The sequence below is a fragment of the Rhinoderma darwinii genome (genome assembly GCF_050947455.1).
Source record: "Rhinoderma darwinii isolate aRhiDar2 chromosome 1 unlocalized genomic scaffold, aRhiDar2.hap1 SUPER_1_unloc_1, whole genome shotgun sequence".
In the NCBI taxonomy this organism is placed as follows: Eukaryota; Metazoa; Chordata; class Amphibia; order Anura; family Rhinodermatidae; genus Rhinoderma; species Rhinoderma darwinii.
The window spans coordinates 335001-351830 of NW_027461645.1; the positions used below are offsets into that span (position 1 = coordinate 335001).

Consider the following 16830-nt stretch of genomic DNA (forward strand, 5'->3'; position numbering starts at 1 on the left):
TCCTTTCTTTCTGGTCTATTGGCAACATCCGAAAGTTGCTCTACCAGTCCCAAATTTATCTGAGGTCCCAGCAGCTAATCTGTCCCATGCTGACTTCCTGCGCATTTAAAAGAAGGCAAAGGAGGCTATTGTCAAAGCTGAAAGATGCAGAATTCCTCCTTACTTTTGTCCTGGAGACAAAGTCTGGCTGTTTTGTAAGCACCCAAAGTCTGGCTGTCTTTTAATGCCTTTAGTTTCGACAGCAGCAACCTCTGCGCTTCCAATGATAAACTTACTGAGCTCAGCAGGGTCTTGGGGCAGAGTTCTTTATCTGTAGTTGTGGCCGAGTGGTTAAGGCGATGGACTCGAAATCCATTGGGGTCTCCCCGCGCAGGTTCAAATCCTGCCGACTACGTCTTGAATTTTCTGCCTCGTGAAGAGATAAAAATAAGGTAATACGCTTGCGCTAGGTAACAGAGAAGTTTAATTGCAGTCATATCGTGATTATGCCGTACTCCACTGCTCTGTCACTAATCAGATGCCGGACCCTACATTTAAAGAGGCTCTGTACCCAGTTTATTAATTCCCTATTTCCTAACTAATCTAATAGGCGCTTTGCTGCTGATAATTACTGTGTGGTTTGATTTTTTTTTTAAAACGTGTATCATTTGCAAAGTTATGATCATTTTTCTAAATATGCTAATGTGGCTCTAATTGCCAAATAGGAGGTGACTCTTTCTTTTCACTCTGGGCAGTGCAATGTTTTCTGTATGACCATGTCCAACCACCATACATTCTACCCCTTCCCGTCCCAGCAAAACACAACGTGATCATATAGAATACAGCTTCTATAACCACTTGTGTGTTTAACTGACGATATCTCGGGTTCTCGCACAGCCAGAACTGCAGTCCTGGTGTCATATGAAAGACTAGAATCTCCTCTTTCATATGCCACCAGAACCACTGTTCTAGGTAGTCCCCAGCCCGAGATATGGCTGTTTGAATTGATCCCACTTCCCTCCAGCTTTAGTCATTTACACTGTGAAGCAACTTGATGCCGATTGGACAGTGTCAGAGGCTGTGAGATAGCTCCACCTCAGGAGAATCGCTGGTGTTACCTCCCTCCCAGTTGTCTAATAAAGGCTCCTTTCCATATTTAGAAAAAAAAGCTCATATCTTTTAAATTAATAAACCAGGTATTAGAAAACGTCCTCAGAAAATTCATTTCTCCCTTGCAAGATGATTGGACTAATCTCCTTCCGTGGCCAGAATTTGCCTATAATAATTATACTGGGGAATCTACGTAATCTTCTCCTTTCTTTCTGGTCTATTGGCAACATCCGAAAGTTGCTCTATCAGTCCCAACTTTATCTGAGGTCCCAGCAGCTAATCTGTCCCATGCTGACTTCCTGCGCATTTAAAAGGAGGCAAAGGAGGCTATTGTCAAACCTGAAAGATGCAGAATTCCTCCTTACTTTTGTCCTGGAGACAAAGTCTGGCTGTTTTGTAAGCACCCAAAGTCTGGCTGTCTTTTAATGCCTTTAGTTTCGACAGCAGCAACCTCTGCGCTTCCAATGATAAACTTACTGAGCTCAGCAGGGTCTTGGGGCAGAGCTCTTTATCTGTAGTTGTGGCCGAGTGGTTAAGGCGATGGACTCGAAATCCATTGGGGTCTCCCCGCGCAGGTTCAAATCCTGCCGACTAAGTCTTGAATTTTCTGCCTCCGTGAAGCGATAAAAATAAGGTAATACGCTTGCGCTAGGTAACAGAGAAGTTTAATTGCAGTCATATCGTGATTATGCCGTACTCCACTGCTCTGTCACTAATCAGATGCCGGACCCTACATTTAAAGAGGCTCTGTCCCCAGTTTATTAATTCCCTATTTCCTAACTAATCTAATAGGCGCTTTGCTGCTGATAATTACTGTGTGGTTTGATTTTTTTTTTTAAAACGTGTATCATTTGCAAAGTTATGATCATTTTTCTAAATATGCTAATGTGGCTCTAATTGCCAAATAGGAGGTGACTCTTTCTTTTCACTCTGGGCAGTGCAATGTTTTCTGTATGACCATGTCCAACCACCATACATTCTACCCCTTCCCGTCCCAGCAAAACACAACGTGATCATATAGAATACAGCTTCTATAACCACTTGTGTGTTTAACTGACGATATCTCGGGTTCTCGCACAGCCAGAACTGCAGTCCTGGTGTCATATGAAAGACTAGAATCTCCTCTTTCATATGCCACCAGAACCACTGTTCTAGGTAGTCCCCAGCCCGAGATATGGCTGTTTGAATTGATCCCAATTTACTCCAGCTTTAGTCATTTACACTGTGAAGCAACTTGATGCCGATTGGACAGTGTCAGAGGCTGTGAGATAGCTCCACCTCAGCAGAATCGCTGGTGTTACCTCCCTCCCAGTTGTCTAATAAAGGCTCCTTTCCATATTTAGAAAAAAAAGCTCATATCTTTTAAATTAATAAACCAGGTATTAGAAAACGTCCTCAGAAAATTCATTTCTCCCTTGCAAGATGATTGGACTAATCTCCTTCCGTGGCCAGAATTTGCCTATAATAATTATACTGGGGAATCTACGTAATCTTCTCCTTTCTTTCTGGTCTATTGGCAACATCCGAAAGTTGCTCTACCAGTCCCAAATTTATCTGAGGTCCCAGCAGCTAATCTGTCCCATGCTGACTTCCTGCGCATTTAAAAGAAGGCAAAGGAGGCTATTGTCAAAGCTGAAAGATGCAGAATTCCTCCTTACTTTTGTCCTGGAGACAAAGTCTGGCTGTTTTGTAAGCACCCAAAGTCTGGCTGTCTTTTAATGCCTTTAGTTTCGACAGCAGCAACCTCTGCGCTTCCAATGATAAACTTACTGAGCTCAGCAGGGTCTTGGGGCAGAGTTCTTTATCTGTAGTTGTGGCCGAGTGGTTAAGGCGATGGACTCGAAATCCATTGGGGTCTCCCCGCGCAGGTTCAAATCCTGCCGACTACGTCTTGAATTTTCTGCCTCCGTGAAGCGATAAAAATAAGGTAATACGCTTGCGCTAGGTAACAGAGAAGTTTAATTGCAGTCATATCGTGATTATGCCGTACTCCACTGCTCTGTCACTAATCAGATGCCGGACCCTACTTTTAAAGAGGCTCTGTACCCAGTTTATTAATTCCCTATTTCCTAACTAATCTAATAGGCGCTTTGCTGCTGATAATTACTGTGTGGTTTGATTTTTTTTTTAAAACGTGTATCATTTGCAAAGTTATGATCATTTTTCTAAATATGCTAATGTGGCTCTAATTGCCAAATAGGAGGTGACTCTTTCTTTTCACTCTGGGCAGTGCAATGTTTTCTGTATGACCATGTCCAACCACCATACATTCTACCCCTTCCCGTCCCAGCAAAACACAACGTGATCATATAGAATACAGCTTCTATAACCACTTGTGTGTTTAACTGACGATATCTCGGGTTCTCGCACAGCCAGAACTGCAGTCCTGGTGTCATATGAAAGACTAGAATCTCCTCTTTCATATGCCACCAGAACCACTGTTCTAGGTAGTCCCCAGCCCGAGATATGGCTGTTTGAATTGATTCCACTTCCCTCCAGCTTTAGTCATTTACACTGTGAAGCAACTTGATGCCGATTGGACAGTGTCAGAGGCTGTGAGATAGCTCCACCTCAGGAGAATCGCTGGTGTTACCTCCCTCCCAGTTGTCTAATAAAGGCTCCTTTCCATATTTAGAAAAAAAAGCTCATAACTTTTAAATCAATAAACCAGGTATTAGAAAACGTCCTCAGAAAATTCATTTCTCCCTTGCAAGATGATTGGACTAATCTCCTTCCGTGGCCAGAATTTGCCTATAATAATTATACTGGGGAATCTACGTAATCTTCTCCTTTCTTTCTGGTCTATTGGCAACATCCGAAAGTTGCTCTACCAGTCCCAACTTTATCTGAGGTCCCAGCAGCTAATCTGTCCCATGCTGACTTCCTGCACATTTAAAAGAAGGCAAAGGAGGCTATTGTCAAAGCTGAAAGATGCAGAATTCCTCCTTACTTTTGTCCTGGAGACAAAGTCTGGCTGTTTTGTAAGCACCCAAAGTCTGGCTGTCTTTTAATGCCTTTAGTTTCGACAGCAGCAACCTCTGCGCTTCCAATGATAAACTTACTGAGCTCAGCAGGGTCTTGGGGCAGAGTTCTTTATCTGTAGTTGTGGCCGAGTAGTTAAGGCGATGGACTCGAAATCCATTGGGGTCTCCCCGCGCAGGTTCAAATCCTGCCGACTACGTCTTGAATTTTCTGCCTCCGTGAAGCGATAAAAATAAGGTAATACGCTTGCGCTAGGTAACAGAGAAGTTTAATTGCAGTCATATCGTGATTATGCCGTACTCCACTGCTCTGTCACTAATCAGATGCCGGACCCTACTTTTAAAGAGGCTCTGTACCCAGTTTATTAATTCCCTATTTCCTAACTAATCTAATAGGCGCTTTGCTGCTGATAATTACTGTGTGGTTTGATTTTTTTTTTAAAACGTGTATCATTTGCAAAGTTATGATCATTTTTCTAAATATGCTAATGTGGCTCTAATTGCCAAATAGGAGGTGACTCTTTCTTTTCACTCTGGGCAGTGCAATGTTTTCTGTATGACCATGTCCAACCACCATACATTCTACCCCTTCCCGTCCCAGCAAAACACAACGTGATCATATAGAATACAGCTTCTATAACCACTTGTGTGTTTAACTGACGATATCTCGGGTTCTCGCACAGCCAGAACTGCAGTCCTGGTGTCATATGAAAGACTAGAATCTCCTCTTTCATATGCCACCAGAACCACTGTTCTAGGTAGTCCCCAGCCCGAGATATGGCTGTTTGAATTGATTCCACTTCCCTCCAGCTTTAGTCATTTACACTGTGAAGCAACTTGATGCCGATTGGACAGTGTCAGAGGCTGTGAGATAGCTCCACCTCAGGAGAATCGCTGGTGTTACCTCCCTCCCAGTTGTCTAATAAAGGCTCCTTTCCATATTTAGAAAAAAAAGCTCATAACTTTTAAATCAATAAACCAGGTATTAGAAAACGTCCTCAGAAAATTCATTTCTCCCTTGCAAGATGATTGGACTAATCTCCTTCCGTGGCCAGAATTTGCCTATAATAATTATACTGGGGAATCTACGTAATCTTCTCCTTTCTTTCTGGTCTATTGGCAACATCCGAAAGTTGCTCTACCAGTCCCAACTTTATCTGAGGTCCCAGCAGCTAATCTGTCCCATGCTGACTTCCTGCGCATTTAAAAGAAGGCAAAGGAGGCTATTGTCAAAGCTGAAAGATGCAGAATTCCTCCTTACTTTTGTCCTGGAGACAAAGTCTGGCTGTTTTGTAAGCACCCAAAGTCTGGCTGTCTTTTAATGCCTTTAGTTTCGACAGCAGCAACCTCTGCGCTTCCAATGATAAACTTACTGAGCTCAGCAGGGTCTTGGGGCAGAGTTCTTTATCTGTAGTTGTGGCCGAGTAGTTAAGGCGATGGACTCGAAATCCATTGGGGTCTCCCCGCGCAGGTTCAAATCCTGCCGACTACGTCTTGAATTTTCTGCCTCCGTGAAGCGATAAAAATAAGGTAATACGCTTGCGCTAGGTAACAGAGAAGTTTAATTGCAGTCATATCGTGATTATGCCGTACTCCACTGCTCTGTCACTAATCAGATGCCGGACCCTACATTTAAAGAGGCTTTGTACCCAGTTTATTAATTCCCTATTTCCTAACTAATCTAATAGGCGCTTTGCTGCTGATAATTACTGTGTGGTTTGATTTTTTTTTTAAAACGTGTATCATTTGCAAAGTTATGATCATTTTTCTAAATATGCTAATGTGGCTCCAATTGCCAAATAGGAGGTGACTCTTTCTTTTCACTCTGGGCAGTGCAATGTTTTCTGTATGACCATGTCCAACCACCATACATTCTACCCCTTCCCGTCCCAGCAAAACACAACGTGATCATATAGAATACAGCTTCTATAACCACTTGTGTGTTTAACTGACGATATCTCGGGTTCTCGCACAGCCAGAACTGCAGTCCTGGTGTCATATGAAAGACTAGAATCTCCTCTTTCATATGCCACCAGAACCACTGTTCTAGGTAGTCCCCAGCCCGAGATATGGCTGTTTGAATTGATCCCACTTCCCTCCAGCTTTAGTCATTTACACTGTGAAGCAACTTGATGCCGATTGGACAGTGTCAGAGGCTGTGAGATAGCTCCACCTCAGGAGAATCGCTGGTGTTACCTCCCTCCCAGTTGTCTAATAAAGGCTCCTTTCCATATTTAGAAAAAAAAGCTCATATCTTTTAAATTAATAAACCAGGTATTAGAAAACGTCCTCAGAAAATTCATTTCTCCCTTGCAAGATGATTGGACTAATCTCCTTCCGTGGCCAGAATTTGCCTATAATAATTATACTGGGGAATCTACGTAATCTTCTCCTTTCTTTCTGGTCTATTGGCAACATCCGAAAGTTGCTCTACCAGTCCCAAATTTATCTGAGGTCCCAGCAGCTAATCTGTCCCATGCTGACTTCCTGCGCATTTAAAAGAAGGCAAAGGAGGCTATTGTCAAAGCTGAAAGATGCAGAATTCCTCCTTACTTTTGTCCTGGAGACAAAGTCTGGCTGTTTTGTAAGCACCCAAAGTCTGGCTGTCTTTTAATGCCTTTAGTTTCGACAGCAGCAACCTCTGCGCTTCCAATGATAAACTTACTGAGCTCAGCAGGGTCTTGGGGCAGAGTTCTTTATCTGTAGTTGTGGCCGAGTGGTTAAGGCGATGGACTCGAAATCCATTGGGGTCTCCCCGCGCAGGTTCAAATCCTGCCGACTACGTCTTGAATTTTCTGCCTCGTGAAGAGATAAAAATAAGGTAATACGCTTGCGCTAGGTAACAGAGAAGTTTAATTGCAGTCATATCGTGATTATGCCGTACTCCACTGCTCTGTCACTAATCAGATGCCGGACCCTACATTTAAAGAGGCTCTGTACCCAGTTTATTAATTCCCTATTTCCTAACTAATCTAATAGGCGCTTTGCTGCTGATAATTACTGTGTGGTTTGATTTTTTTTTTAAAACGTGTATCATTTGCAAAGTTATGATCATTTTTCTAAATATGCTAATGTGGCTCTAATTGCCAAATAGGAGGTGACTCTTTCTTTTCACTCTGGGCAGTGCAATGTTTTCTGTATGACCATGTCCAACCACCATACATTCTACCCCTTCCCGTCCCAGCAAAACACAACGTGATCATATAGAATACAGCTTCTATAACCACTTGTGTGTTTAACTGACGATATCTCGGGTTCTCGCACAGCCAGAACTGCAGTCCTGGTGTCATATGAAAGACTAGAATCTCCTCTTTCATATGCCACCAGAACCACTGTTCTAGGTAGTCCCCAGCCCGAGATATGGCTGTTTGAATTGATCCCAATTTACTCCAGCTTTAGTCATTTACACTGTGAAGCAACTTGATGCCGATTGGACAGTGTCAGAGGCTGTGAGATAGCTCCACCTCAGCAGAATCGCTGGTGTTACCTCCCTCCCAGTTGTCTAATAGAGGCTCCTTTCCATATTTAGAAAAAAAAGCTCATATCTTTTAAATTAATAAACCAGGTATTAGAAAACGTCCTCAGAAAATTCATTTCTCCCTTGCAAGATGATTGGACTAATCTCCTTCCGTGGCCAGAATTTGCCTATAATAATTATACTGGGGAATCTACGTAATCTTCTCCTTTCTTTCTGGTCTATTGGCAACATCCGAAAGTTGCTCTACCAGTCCCAAATTTATCTGAGGTCCCAGCAGCTAATCTGTCCCATGCTGACTTCCTGCGCATTTAAAAGAAGGCAAAGGAGGCTATTGTCAAAGCTGAAAGATGCAGAATTCCTCCTTACTTTTGTCCTGGAGACAAAGTCTGGCTGTTTTGTAAGCACCCAAAGTCTGGCTGTCTTTTAATGCCTTTAGTTTCGACAGCAGCAACCTCTGCGCTTCCAATGATAAACTTACTGAGCTCAGCAGGGTCTTGGGGCAGAGTTCTTTATCTGTAGTTGTGGCCGAGTGGTTAAGGCGATGGACTCGAAATCCATTGGGGTCTCCCCGCGGAGGTTCAAATCCTGCCGACTACGTCTTGAATTTTCTGCCTCGTGAAGAGATAAAAATAAGGTAATACGCTTGCGCTAGGTAACAGAGAAGTTTAATTGCAGTCATATCGTGATTATGCCGTACTCCACTGCTCTGTCACTAATCAGATGCCGGACCCTACATTTAAAGAGGCTCTGTACCCAGTTTATTAATTCCCTATTTCCTAACTAATCTAATAGGCGCTTTGCTGCTGATAATTACTGTGTGGTTTGATTTTTTTTTTTAAAACGTGTATCATTTGCAAAGTTATGATCATTTTTCTAAATATGCTAATGTGGCTCTAATTGCCAAATAGGAGGTGACTCTTTCTTTTCACTCTGGGCAGTGCAATGTTTTCTGTATGACCATGTCCAACCACCATACATTCTACCCCTTCCCGTCCCAGCAAAACACAACGTGATCATATAGAATACAGCTTCTATAACCACTTGTGTGTTTAACTGACGATATCTCGGGTTCTCGCACAGCCAGAACTGCAGTCCTGGTGTCATATGAAAGACTAGAATCTCCTCTTTCATATGCCACCAGAACCACTGTTCTAGGTAGTCCCCAGCCCGAGATATGGCTGTTTGAATTGATCCCACTTCCCTCCAGCTTTAGTCATTTACACTGTGAAGCAACTTGATGCCGATTGGACAGTGTCAGAGGCTGTGAGATAGCTCCACCTCAGGAGAATCGCTGGTGTTACCTCCCTCCCAGTTGTCTAATAAAGGCTCCTTTCTATACTTAGAAAAAAAAGCTCATATCTTTTAAATTAATAAACCAGGTATTAGAAAACGTCCTCAGAAAATTCATTTCTCCCTTGCAAGATGATTGGACTAATCTCCTTCCGTGGCCAGAATTTGCCTATAATAATTATACTGGGGAATCTACGTAATCTTCTCCTTTCTTTCTGGTCTATTGGCAACATCCGAAAGTTGCTCTACCAGTCCCAAATTTATCTGAGGTCCCAGCAGCTAATCTGTCCCATGCTGACTTCCTGCGCATTTAAAAGAAGGCAAAGGAGGCTATTGTCAAAGCTGAAAGATGCAGAATTCCTCCTTACTTTTGTCCTGGAGACAAAGTCTGGCTGTTTTGTAAGCACCCAAAGTCTGGCTGTCTTTTAATGCCTTTAGTTTCGACAGCAGCAACCTCTGCGCTTCCAATGATAAACTTACTGAGCTCAGCAGGGTCTTGGGGCAGAGTTCTTTATCTGTAGTTGTGGCCGAGTGGTTAAGGCGATGGACTCGAAATCCATTGGGGTCTCCCCACGCAGGTTCAAATCCTGCCGACTAAGTCTTGAATTTTCTGCCTCCGTGAAGCGATAAAAATAAGGTAATACGCTTGCGCTAGGTAACAGAGAAGTTTAATTGCAGTCATATCGTGATTATGCCGTACTCCACTGCTCTGTCACTAATCAGATGCCGGACCCTACATTTAAAGAGGCTCTGTCCCCAGTTTATTAATTCCCTATTTCCTAACTAATCTAATAGGCGCTTTGCTGCTGATAATTACTGTGTGTTTTGATTTTTTTTTTAAAACGTGTATCATTTGCAAAGTTATGATCATTTTTCTAAATATGCTAATGTGGCTCTAATTGCCAAATAGGAGGTGACTCTTTCTTTTCACTCTGGGCAGTGCAATGTTTTCTGTATGACCATGTCCAACCACCATACATTCTACCCCTTCCCGTCCCAGCAAAACACAACGTGATCATATAGAATACAGCTTCTATAACCACTTGTGTGTTTAACTGACGATATCTCGGGTTCTCGCACAGCCAGAACTGCAGTCCTGGTGTCATATGAAAGACTAGAATCTCCTCTTTCATATGCCACCAGAACCACTGTTCTAGGTAGTCCCCAGCCCGAGATATGGCTGTTTGAATTGATCCCACTTCCCTCCAGCTTTAGTCATTTACACTGTGAAGCAACTTGATGCCGATTGGACAGTGTCAGAGGCTGTGAGATAGCTCCACCTCAGGAGATTTGCTGGTGTTACCTCCCTCCCAGTTGTCTAATAAAGGCTCCTTTCCATATTTAGAAAAAAAAGCTCATAACTTTTAAATCAATAAACCAGGTATTAGAAAACGTCCTCAGAAAATTCATTTCTCCCTTGCAAGATGATTGGACTAATCTCCTTCCGTGGCCAGAATTTGCCTATAATAATTATACTGGGGAATCTACGTAATCTTCTCCTTTCTTTCTGGTCTATTGGCAACATCCGAAAGTTGCTCTACCAGTCCCAAATTTATCTGAGGTCCCAGCAGCTAATCTGTCCCATGCTGACTTCCTGCGCATTTAAAAGAAGGCAAAGGAGGCTATTGTCAAAGCTGAAAGATGCAGAATTCCTCCTTACTTTTGTCCTGGAGACAAAGTCTGGCTGTTTTGTAAGCACCCAAAGTCTGGCTGTCTTTTAATGCCTTTAGTTTCGACAGCAGCAACCTCTGCGCTTCCAATGATAAACTTACTGAGCTCAGCAGGGTCTTGGGGCAGAGTTCTTTATCTGTAGTTGTGGCCGAGTGGTTAAGGCGATGGACTCGAAATCCATTGGGGTCTCCCCGCGCAGGTTCAAATCCTGCCGACTACGTCTTGAATTTTCTGCCTCCGTGAAGCGATAAAAATAAGGTAATACGCTTGCGCTAGGTAACAGAGAAGTTTAATTGCAGTCATATCGTGATTATGCCGTACTCCACTGCTCTGTCACTAATCAGATGCCGGACCCTACATTTAAAGAGGCTCTGTCCCCAGTTTATCTATTTCCTAACTAATCTAATAGGCGCTTTGCTGCTGATAATTACTGTGTGTTTTGATTTTTTTTTAAAAACGTGTATCATTTGCAAAGTTATGATCATTTTTCTAAATATGCTAATGTGGCTCTAATTGCCAAATAGGAGGTGACTCTTTCTTTTCACTCTGGGCAGTGCAATGTTTTCTGTATGACCATGTCCAACCACCATACATTCTACCCCTTCCCGTCCCAGCAAAACACAACGTGATCATATAGAATACAGCTTCTATAACCACTTGTGTGTTTAACTGACGATATCTCGGGTTCTCGCACAGCCAGAACTGCAGTCCTGGTGTCATATGAAAGACTAGAATCTTCTCTTTCATATGCCACCAGAACCACTGTTCTAGGTAGTCCCCAGCCCGAGATATGGCTGTTTGAATTGATCCCACTTCCCTCCAGCTTTAGTCATTTACACTGTGAAGCAACTTGATGCCGATTGGACAGTGTCAGAGGCTGTGAGATAGCTCCACCTCAGGAGAATCGCTGGTGTTACCTCCCTCCCAGTTGTCTAATAAAGGCTCCTTTCCATATTCAGAAAAAAAAGCTCATAACTTTTAAATCAATAAACCAGGTATTAGAAAACGTCCTCAGAAAATTCATTTCTCCCTTTCAAGATGATTGGACTAATCTCCTTCCGTGGCCAGAATTTGCCTATAATAATTATACTGGGGAATCTACGTAATCTTCTCCTTTCTTTCTGGTCTATTGGCAACATCCGAAAGTTGCTCTACCAGTCCCAAATTTATCTGAGGTCCCAGCAGCTAATCTGTCCCATGCTGACTTCCTGCGCATTTAAAAGGAGGAAAAGGAGGCTATTGTCAAAGCTGAAAGATGCAGAATTCCTCCTTACTTTTGTCCTGGAGACAAAGTCTGGCTGTTTTGTAAGCACCCAAAGTCTGGCTGTCTTTTAATGCCTTTAGTTTCGACAGCAGCAACTTCTGCGCTTCCAATGATAAACTTACTGAGCTCAGCAGGGTCTTGGGGCAGAGTTCCTTATCTGTAGTTGTGGCCGAGTGGTTAAGGCGATGGACTCGAAATCCATTGGGGTCTCCCCGCGCAGGTTCAAATCCTGCCGACTACGTCTTGAATTTTCTGCCTCCGTGAAGCGATAAAAATAAGGTAATACGCTTGCGCTAGGTAACAGAGAAGTTTAATTGCAGTCATATCGTGATTATGCCGTACTCCACTGCTCTGTCACTAATCAGATGCCGGACCATACATTTAAAGAGGCTCTGTCCCCAGTTTATCTATTTCCTAACTAATCTAATAGGCGCTTTGCTGCTGATAATTACTGTGTGTTTTGATTTTTTTTTTAAAACGTGTATCATTTGCAAAGTTATGATCATTTTTCTAAATATGCTAATGTGGCTCTAATTGCCAAATAGGAGGTGACTCTTTCTTTTCACTCTGGGCAGTGCAATGTTTTCTGTATGACCATGTCCAACCACCATACATTCTACCCCTTCCCGTCCCAGCAAAACACAACGTGATCATATAGAATACAGCTTCTATAACCACTTGTGTGTTTAACTGACGATATCTCGGGTTCTCGCACAGCCAGAACTGCAGTCCTGGTGTCATATGAAAGACTAGAATCTCCTCTTTCATATGCCACCAGAACCACTGTTCTAGGTAGTCCCCAGCCCGAGATATGGCTGTTTGAATTGATCCCACTTCCCTCCAGCTTTAGTCATTTACACTGTGAAGCAACTTGATGCCGATTGGACAGTGTCAGAGGCTGTGAGATAGCTCCACCTCAGGAGAATCGCTGGTGTTACCTCCCTCCAAGTTGTCTAATAAAGGCTCCTTTCCATATTCAGAAAAAAAAGCTCATAACTTTTAAATCAATAAACCAGGTATTAGAAAACGTCCTCAGAAAATTCATTTCTCCCTTTCAAGATGATTGGACTAATCGCCTTCCGTGGCCAGAATTTGCCTATAATAATTATACTGGGGAATCTACGTAATCTTCTCCTTTCTTTCTGGTCTATTGGCAACATCCGAAAGTTGCTCTACCAGTCCCAAATTTATCTGAGGTCCCAGCAGCTAATCTGTCCCATGCTGACTTCCTGCGCATTTAAAAGGAGGAAAAGGAGGCTATTGTCAAAGCTGAAAGATGCAGAATTCCTCCTTACTTTTGTCCTGGAGACAAAGTCTGGCTGTTTTGTAAGCACCCAAAGTCTGGCTGTCTTTTAATGCCTTTAGTTTCGACAGCAGCAACCTCTGCGCTTCCAATGATAAACTTACTGAGCTCAGCAGGGTCTTGGGGCAGAGTTCCTTATCTGTAGTTGTGGCCGAGTGGTTAAGGCGATGGACTCGAAATCCATTGGGGTCTCCCCGCGCAGGTTCAAATCCTGCCGACTACGTCTTGAATTTTCTGCCTCCGTGAAGCGATAAAAATAAGGTAATACGCTTGCGCTAGGTAACAGAGAAGTTTAATTGCAGTCATATCGTGATTATGCCGTACTCCACTGCTCTGTCACTAATCAGATGCCGGACCCTACATTTAAAGAGGCTCTGTCCCCAGTTTATTAATTCCCTATTTCCTAACTAATCTAATAGGCGCTTTGCTGCTGATAATTACAGTGTGGTTTGATTTTTTTTAAAAACGTGTATCATTTGCAAAGTTATGATCATTTTTCTAAATATGCTAATGTGGCTCTAATTGCCAAATAGGAGGTGACTCTTTCTTTTCACTCTGGGCAGTGCAATGTTTTCTGTATGACCATGTCCAACCACCATACATTCTACCCCTTCCCGTCCCAGCAAAACACAATGTGATCATATAGAATACAGCTTCTATAACCACTTGTGTGTTTAACTGACGATATCTCGGGTTCTCGCACAGCTAGAACTGCGGTCCTGGTGACATATGAAAGACTAGAATCTCCCCTTTCATATGCCACCAGAACCACTGTTCTAGGTAGTCCCCAGCCCGAGATATGGCTGTTTGAATTGATCCCACTTCCCTCCAGCTTTAGTCATTTACACTGTGAAGCAACTTGATGCCGATTGGACAGTGTCAGAGGCTGTGAGATAGCTCCACCTTAGGAGAATAGCTGGTGTTACCTCCCTCCCAGTTGTCTAATAAAGGCTCCTTTCCATATTTAGAAAAAAAAGCTCATAACTTTTAAATCAATAAACCAGGTATTAGAAAACGTCCTCAGAAAATTCATTTCTCCCTTGCAAGATGATTGGACTAATCTCCTTCCGTGGCCAGAATTTGCCTATAATAATTATACTGGGGAATCTACATAATCTTCTCCTTTCTTTCTGGTCTATTGGCAACATCCGAAAGTTGCTCTACCAGTCCCAAATTTATCTGAGGTCCCAGCAGCTAATCTGTCCCATGCTGACTTCCTGCGCATTTAAAAGGAGGCAAAGGAGGCTATTGTCAAAGTTGAAAGATGCAGAATTCCTCCTTACTTTTGTCCTGGAGACAAAGTCTGGCTGTTTTGTAAGCACCCAAAGTCTGGCTGTCTTTTAATGCCTTTAGTTTCGACAGCAGCAACCTCTGCGCTTCCAATGATAAACTTACTGAGCTCAGCAGGGTCTTGGGGCAGAGTTCCTCATCTGTAGTTGTGGCCGAGTGGTTAAGGCGATGGACTCGAAATCCATTGGGGTCTCCCCGCGCAGGTTCAAATCCTGCCGACTACGTCTTGAATTTTCTGCCTCCGTGAAGCGATAAAAATAAGGTAATACGCTTGCGCTAGGTAACAGAGAAGTTTAATTGCAGTCATATCGTGATTATGCCGTACTCCACTGCTCTGTCACTAATCAGATGCCGGACCCTACATTTAAAGAGGCTCTGTCCCCAGTTTATCTATTTCCTAACTAATCTAATAGGCGCTTTGCTGCTGATAATTACTGTGTGTTTTGATTTTTTTTTTAAAACGTGTATCATTTGCAAAGTTATGATCATTTTTCTAAATATGCTAATGTGGCTCTAATTGCCAAATAGGAGGTGACTCTTTCTTTTCACTCTGGGCAGTGCAATGTTTTCTGTATGACCATGTCCAACCACCATACATTCTACCCCTTCCCGTCCCAGCAAAACACAACGTGATCATATAGAATACAGCTTCTATAACCACTTGTGTGTTTAACTGACGATATCTCGGGTTCTCGCACAGCTAGAACTGCGGTCCTGGTGTCATATGAAAGACTAGAATCTCCTCTTTCATATGCCACCAGAACCACTGTTCTAGGTAGTCCCCAGCCCGAGATGTGGCTGTTTGAATTGATCCCACTTCCCTCCAGCTTTAGTCATTTACACTGTGAAGCAACTTGATGCCGATTGGACAGTGTCAGAGGCTGTGAGATAGCTCCACCTCAGGAGAATCGCTGGTGTTACCTCCCTCCCAGTTGTCTAATAAAGGCTCCTTTCCATATTTAGAAAAAAAAGCTCATAACTTTTAAATCAATAAACCAGGTATTAGAAAACGTCCTCAGAAAATTCATTTCTCCCTTGCAAGATGATTGGACTAATCTCCTTCCGTGGCCAGAATTTGCCTATAATAATTATACTGGGGAATCTACGTAATCTTCTCCTTTCTTTCTGGTCTATTGGCAACATCCGAAAGTTGCTCTACCAGTCCCAAATTTATCTGAGGTCCCAGCAGCTAATCTGTCCCATGCTGACTTCCTGCGCATTTAAAAGGAGGCAAAGGAGGCTATTGTCAAAGTTGAAAGATGCAGAATTCCTCCTTACTTTTGTCCTGGAGACAAAGTCTGGCTGTTTTGTAAGCACCCAAAGTCTGGCTGTCTTTTAATGCCTTTAGTTTAGACAGCAGCATGATGATCAGTTATGATCATTTTTCTAAATATGCTAATGTGGCTCTAATTGCCAAATAGGAGGTGACTCTTTCTTTTCACTCTGGGCAGTGCAATGTTTTCTGTATGACCATGTCCAACCACCATACATTCTACCCCTTCCCATCCCAGCAAAACACAACGTGATCATATAGAATACAGCTTCTATAACCACTTGTGTGTTTAACTGACGATATATCGGGTTCTCGTACAGCTAGAACTGCGGTCCTGGTGTCATATGAAAGACTAGAATCTCCTCTTTCATATGCCACCAGAACCACTGTTCTAGGTAGTCCCCAGCCCGAGATATGGCTGTTTGAATTGATCCCCCTTCACTCCAGCTTTAATCATTTACACTGTGAAGCAACTTCATGCCGATTGGACAGTGTCAGAGGCTGTGAGATAGCTCCACCTCAGGAGAATCGCTGGTGTTACCTCCCTCCCAGTTGTCTAATAAAGGCTCCTTTCCATATTTAGAAAAAAAGCTCATAACTTTTAAATTAATAAACCAGGTATTAGAAAACGTCCTCAGAAAATTCATTTCTCCCTTGCAAGATGATTGGACTAATCTCCTTCCGTGGCCAGAATTTGCCTATAATAATTATACTGGGGAATCTACGTAATCTTCTCCTTTCTTTCTGGTCTATTGGCAACATCCGAAAGTTGCTCTATCAGTCCCAACTTTATCTGAGGTCCCAGCAGCTAATCTGTCCCATGCTGACTTCCTGCGCATTTAAAAGGAAGCAAAGGAGGCTATTGTCAAAGCTGAAAGATGCAGAATTCCTCCTTACTTTTGTCCTGGAGACAAAGTCTGGCTGTTTTGTAAGCACCCAAAGTCTGGCTGTCTTTTAATGCCTTTAGTTTCGACAGCAGCAACCTCTGCGCTTCCAATGATAAACTTACTGAGCTCAGCAGGGTCTTGGGGCAGAGTTCTTTATCTGTAGTCGTGGCCGAGTGGTTAAGGCGATGGACTAGAAATCAATTGGGGTCTCCCCGCGCAGGTTCAAATCCTGCCGACTACGTCTTGAATTTTCTGCCTCCGTGAAGCGATAAAAATAAGGTAATACGCTTGCGCTAGGTAACAA

General features: G+C 43.0%; 13 non-coding genes across 13 annotated transcripts; all 13 read left to right on the forward strand.

Moving 5' to 3' along the window:
• Nucleotides 1-312: 312 nt before the first annotated feature.
• TRNAS-CGA (transfer RNA serine (anticodon CGA)) lies at nucleotides 313-394 on the forward strand. The gene has a single exon. It is a non-coding gene; the product is annotated as a tRNA-Ser (tRNA).
• Nucleotides 395-1603: 1209 nt separating this feature from the next.
• Nucleotides 1604-1685, forward strand: TRNAS-CGA (transfer RNA serine (anticodon CGA)). The gene has a single exon. It is a non-coding gene; the product is annotated as a tRNA-Ser (tRNA).
• A 1211-nt stretch (nucleotides 1686-2896) lies between these two features.
• Nucleotides 2897-2978, forward strand: TRNAS-CGA (transfer RNA serine (anticodon CGA)). The gene has a single exon. It is a non-coding gene; the product is annotated as a tRNA-Ser (tRNA).
• Nucleotides 2979-4188: 1210 nt separating this feature from the next.
• Nucleotides 4189-4270, forward strand: TRNAS-CGA (transfer RNA serine (anticodon CGA)). Its single transcript has one exon. It is a non-coding gene; the product is annotated as a tRNA-Ser (tRNA).
• Nucleotides 4271-5480: 1210 nt separating this feature from the next.
• TRNAS-CGA (transfer RNA serine (anticodon CGA)) lies at nucleotides 5481-5562 on the forward strand. Its single transcript has one exon. It is a non-coding gene; the product is annotated as a tRNA-Ser (tRNA).
• A 1210-nt stretch (nucleotides 5563-6772) lies between these two features.
• Nucleotides 6773-6854, forward strand: TRNAS-CGA (transfer RNA serine (anticodon CGA)). Its single transcript has one exon. It is a non-coding gene; the product is annotated as a tRNA-Ser (tRNA).
• Nucleotides 6855-8063: 1209 nt separating this feature from the next.
• On the forward strand, nucleotides 8064-8145 carry TRNAS-CGA (transfer RNA serine (anticodon CGA)). Its single transcript has one exon. It is a non-coding gene; the product is annotated as a tRNA-Ser (tRNA).
• A 1210-nt stretch (nucleotides 8146-9355) lies between these two features.
• TRNAS-CGA (transfer RNA serine (anticodon CGA)) lies at nucleotides 9356-9437 on the forward strand. Its single transcript has one exon. It is a non-coding gene; the product is annotated as a tRNA-Ser (tRNA).
• A 1210-nt stretch (nucleotides 9438-10647) lies between these two features.
• On the forward strand, nucleotides 10648-10729 carry TRNAS-CGA (transfer RNA serine (anticodon CGA)). The gene has a single exon. It is a non-coding gene; the product is annotated as a tRNA-Ser (tRNA).
• A 1203-nt stretch (nucleotides 10730-11932) lies between these two features.
• Nucleotides 11933-12014, forward strand: TRNAS-CGA (transfer RNA serine (anticodon CGA)). Its single transcript has one exon. It is a non-coding gene; the product is annotated as a tRNA-Ser (tRNA).
• A 1203-nt stretch (nucleotides 12015-13217) lies between these two features.
• Nucleotides 13218-13299, forward strand: TRNAS-CGA (transfer RNA serine (anticodon CGA)). The gene has a single exon. It is a non-coding gene; the product is annotated as a tRNA-Ser (tRNA).
• A 1209-nt stretch (nucleotides 13300-14508) lies between these two features.
• On the forward strand, nucleotides 14509-14590 carry TRNAS-CGA (transfer RNA serine (anticodon CGA)). Its single transcript has one exon. It is a non-coding gene; the product is annotated as a tRNA-Ser (tRNA).
• A 2095-nt stretch (nucleotides 14591-16685) lies between these two features.
• Nucleotides 16686-16767, forward strand: TRNAS-AGA (transfer RNA serine (anticodon AGA)). The gene has a single exon. It is a non-coding gene; the product is annotated as a tRNA-Ser (tRNA).
• The last annotated feature ends 63 nt before the right edge of the window (nucleotides 16768-16830 follow it).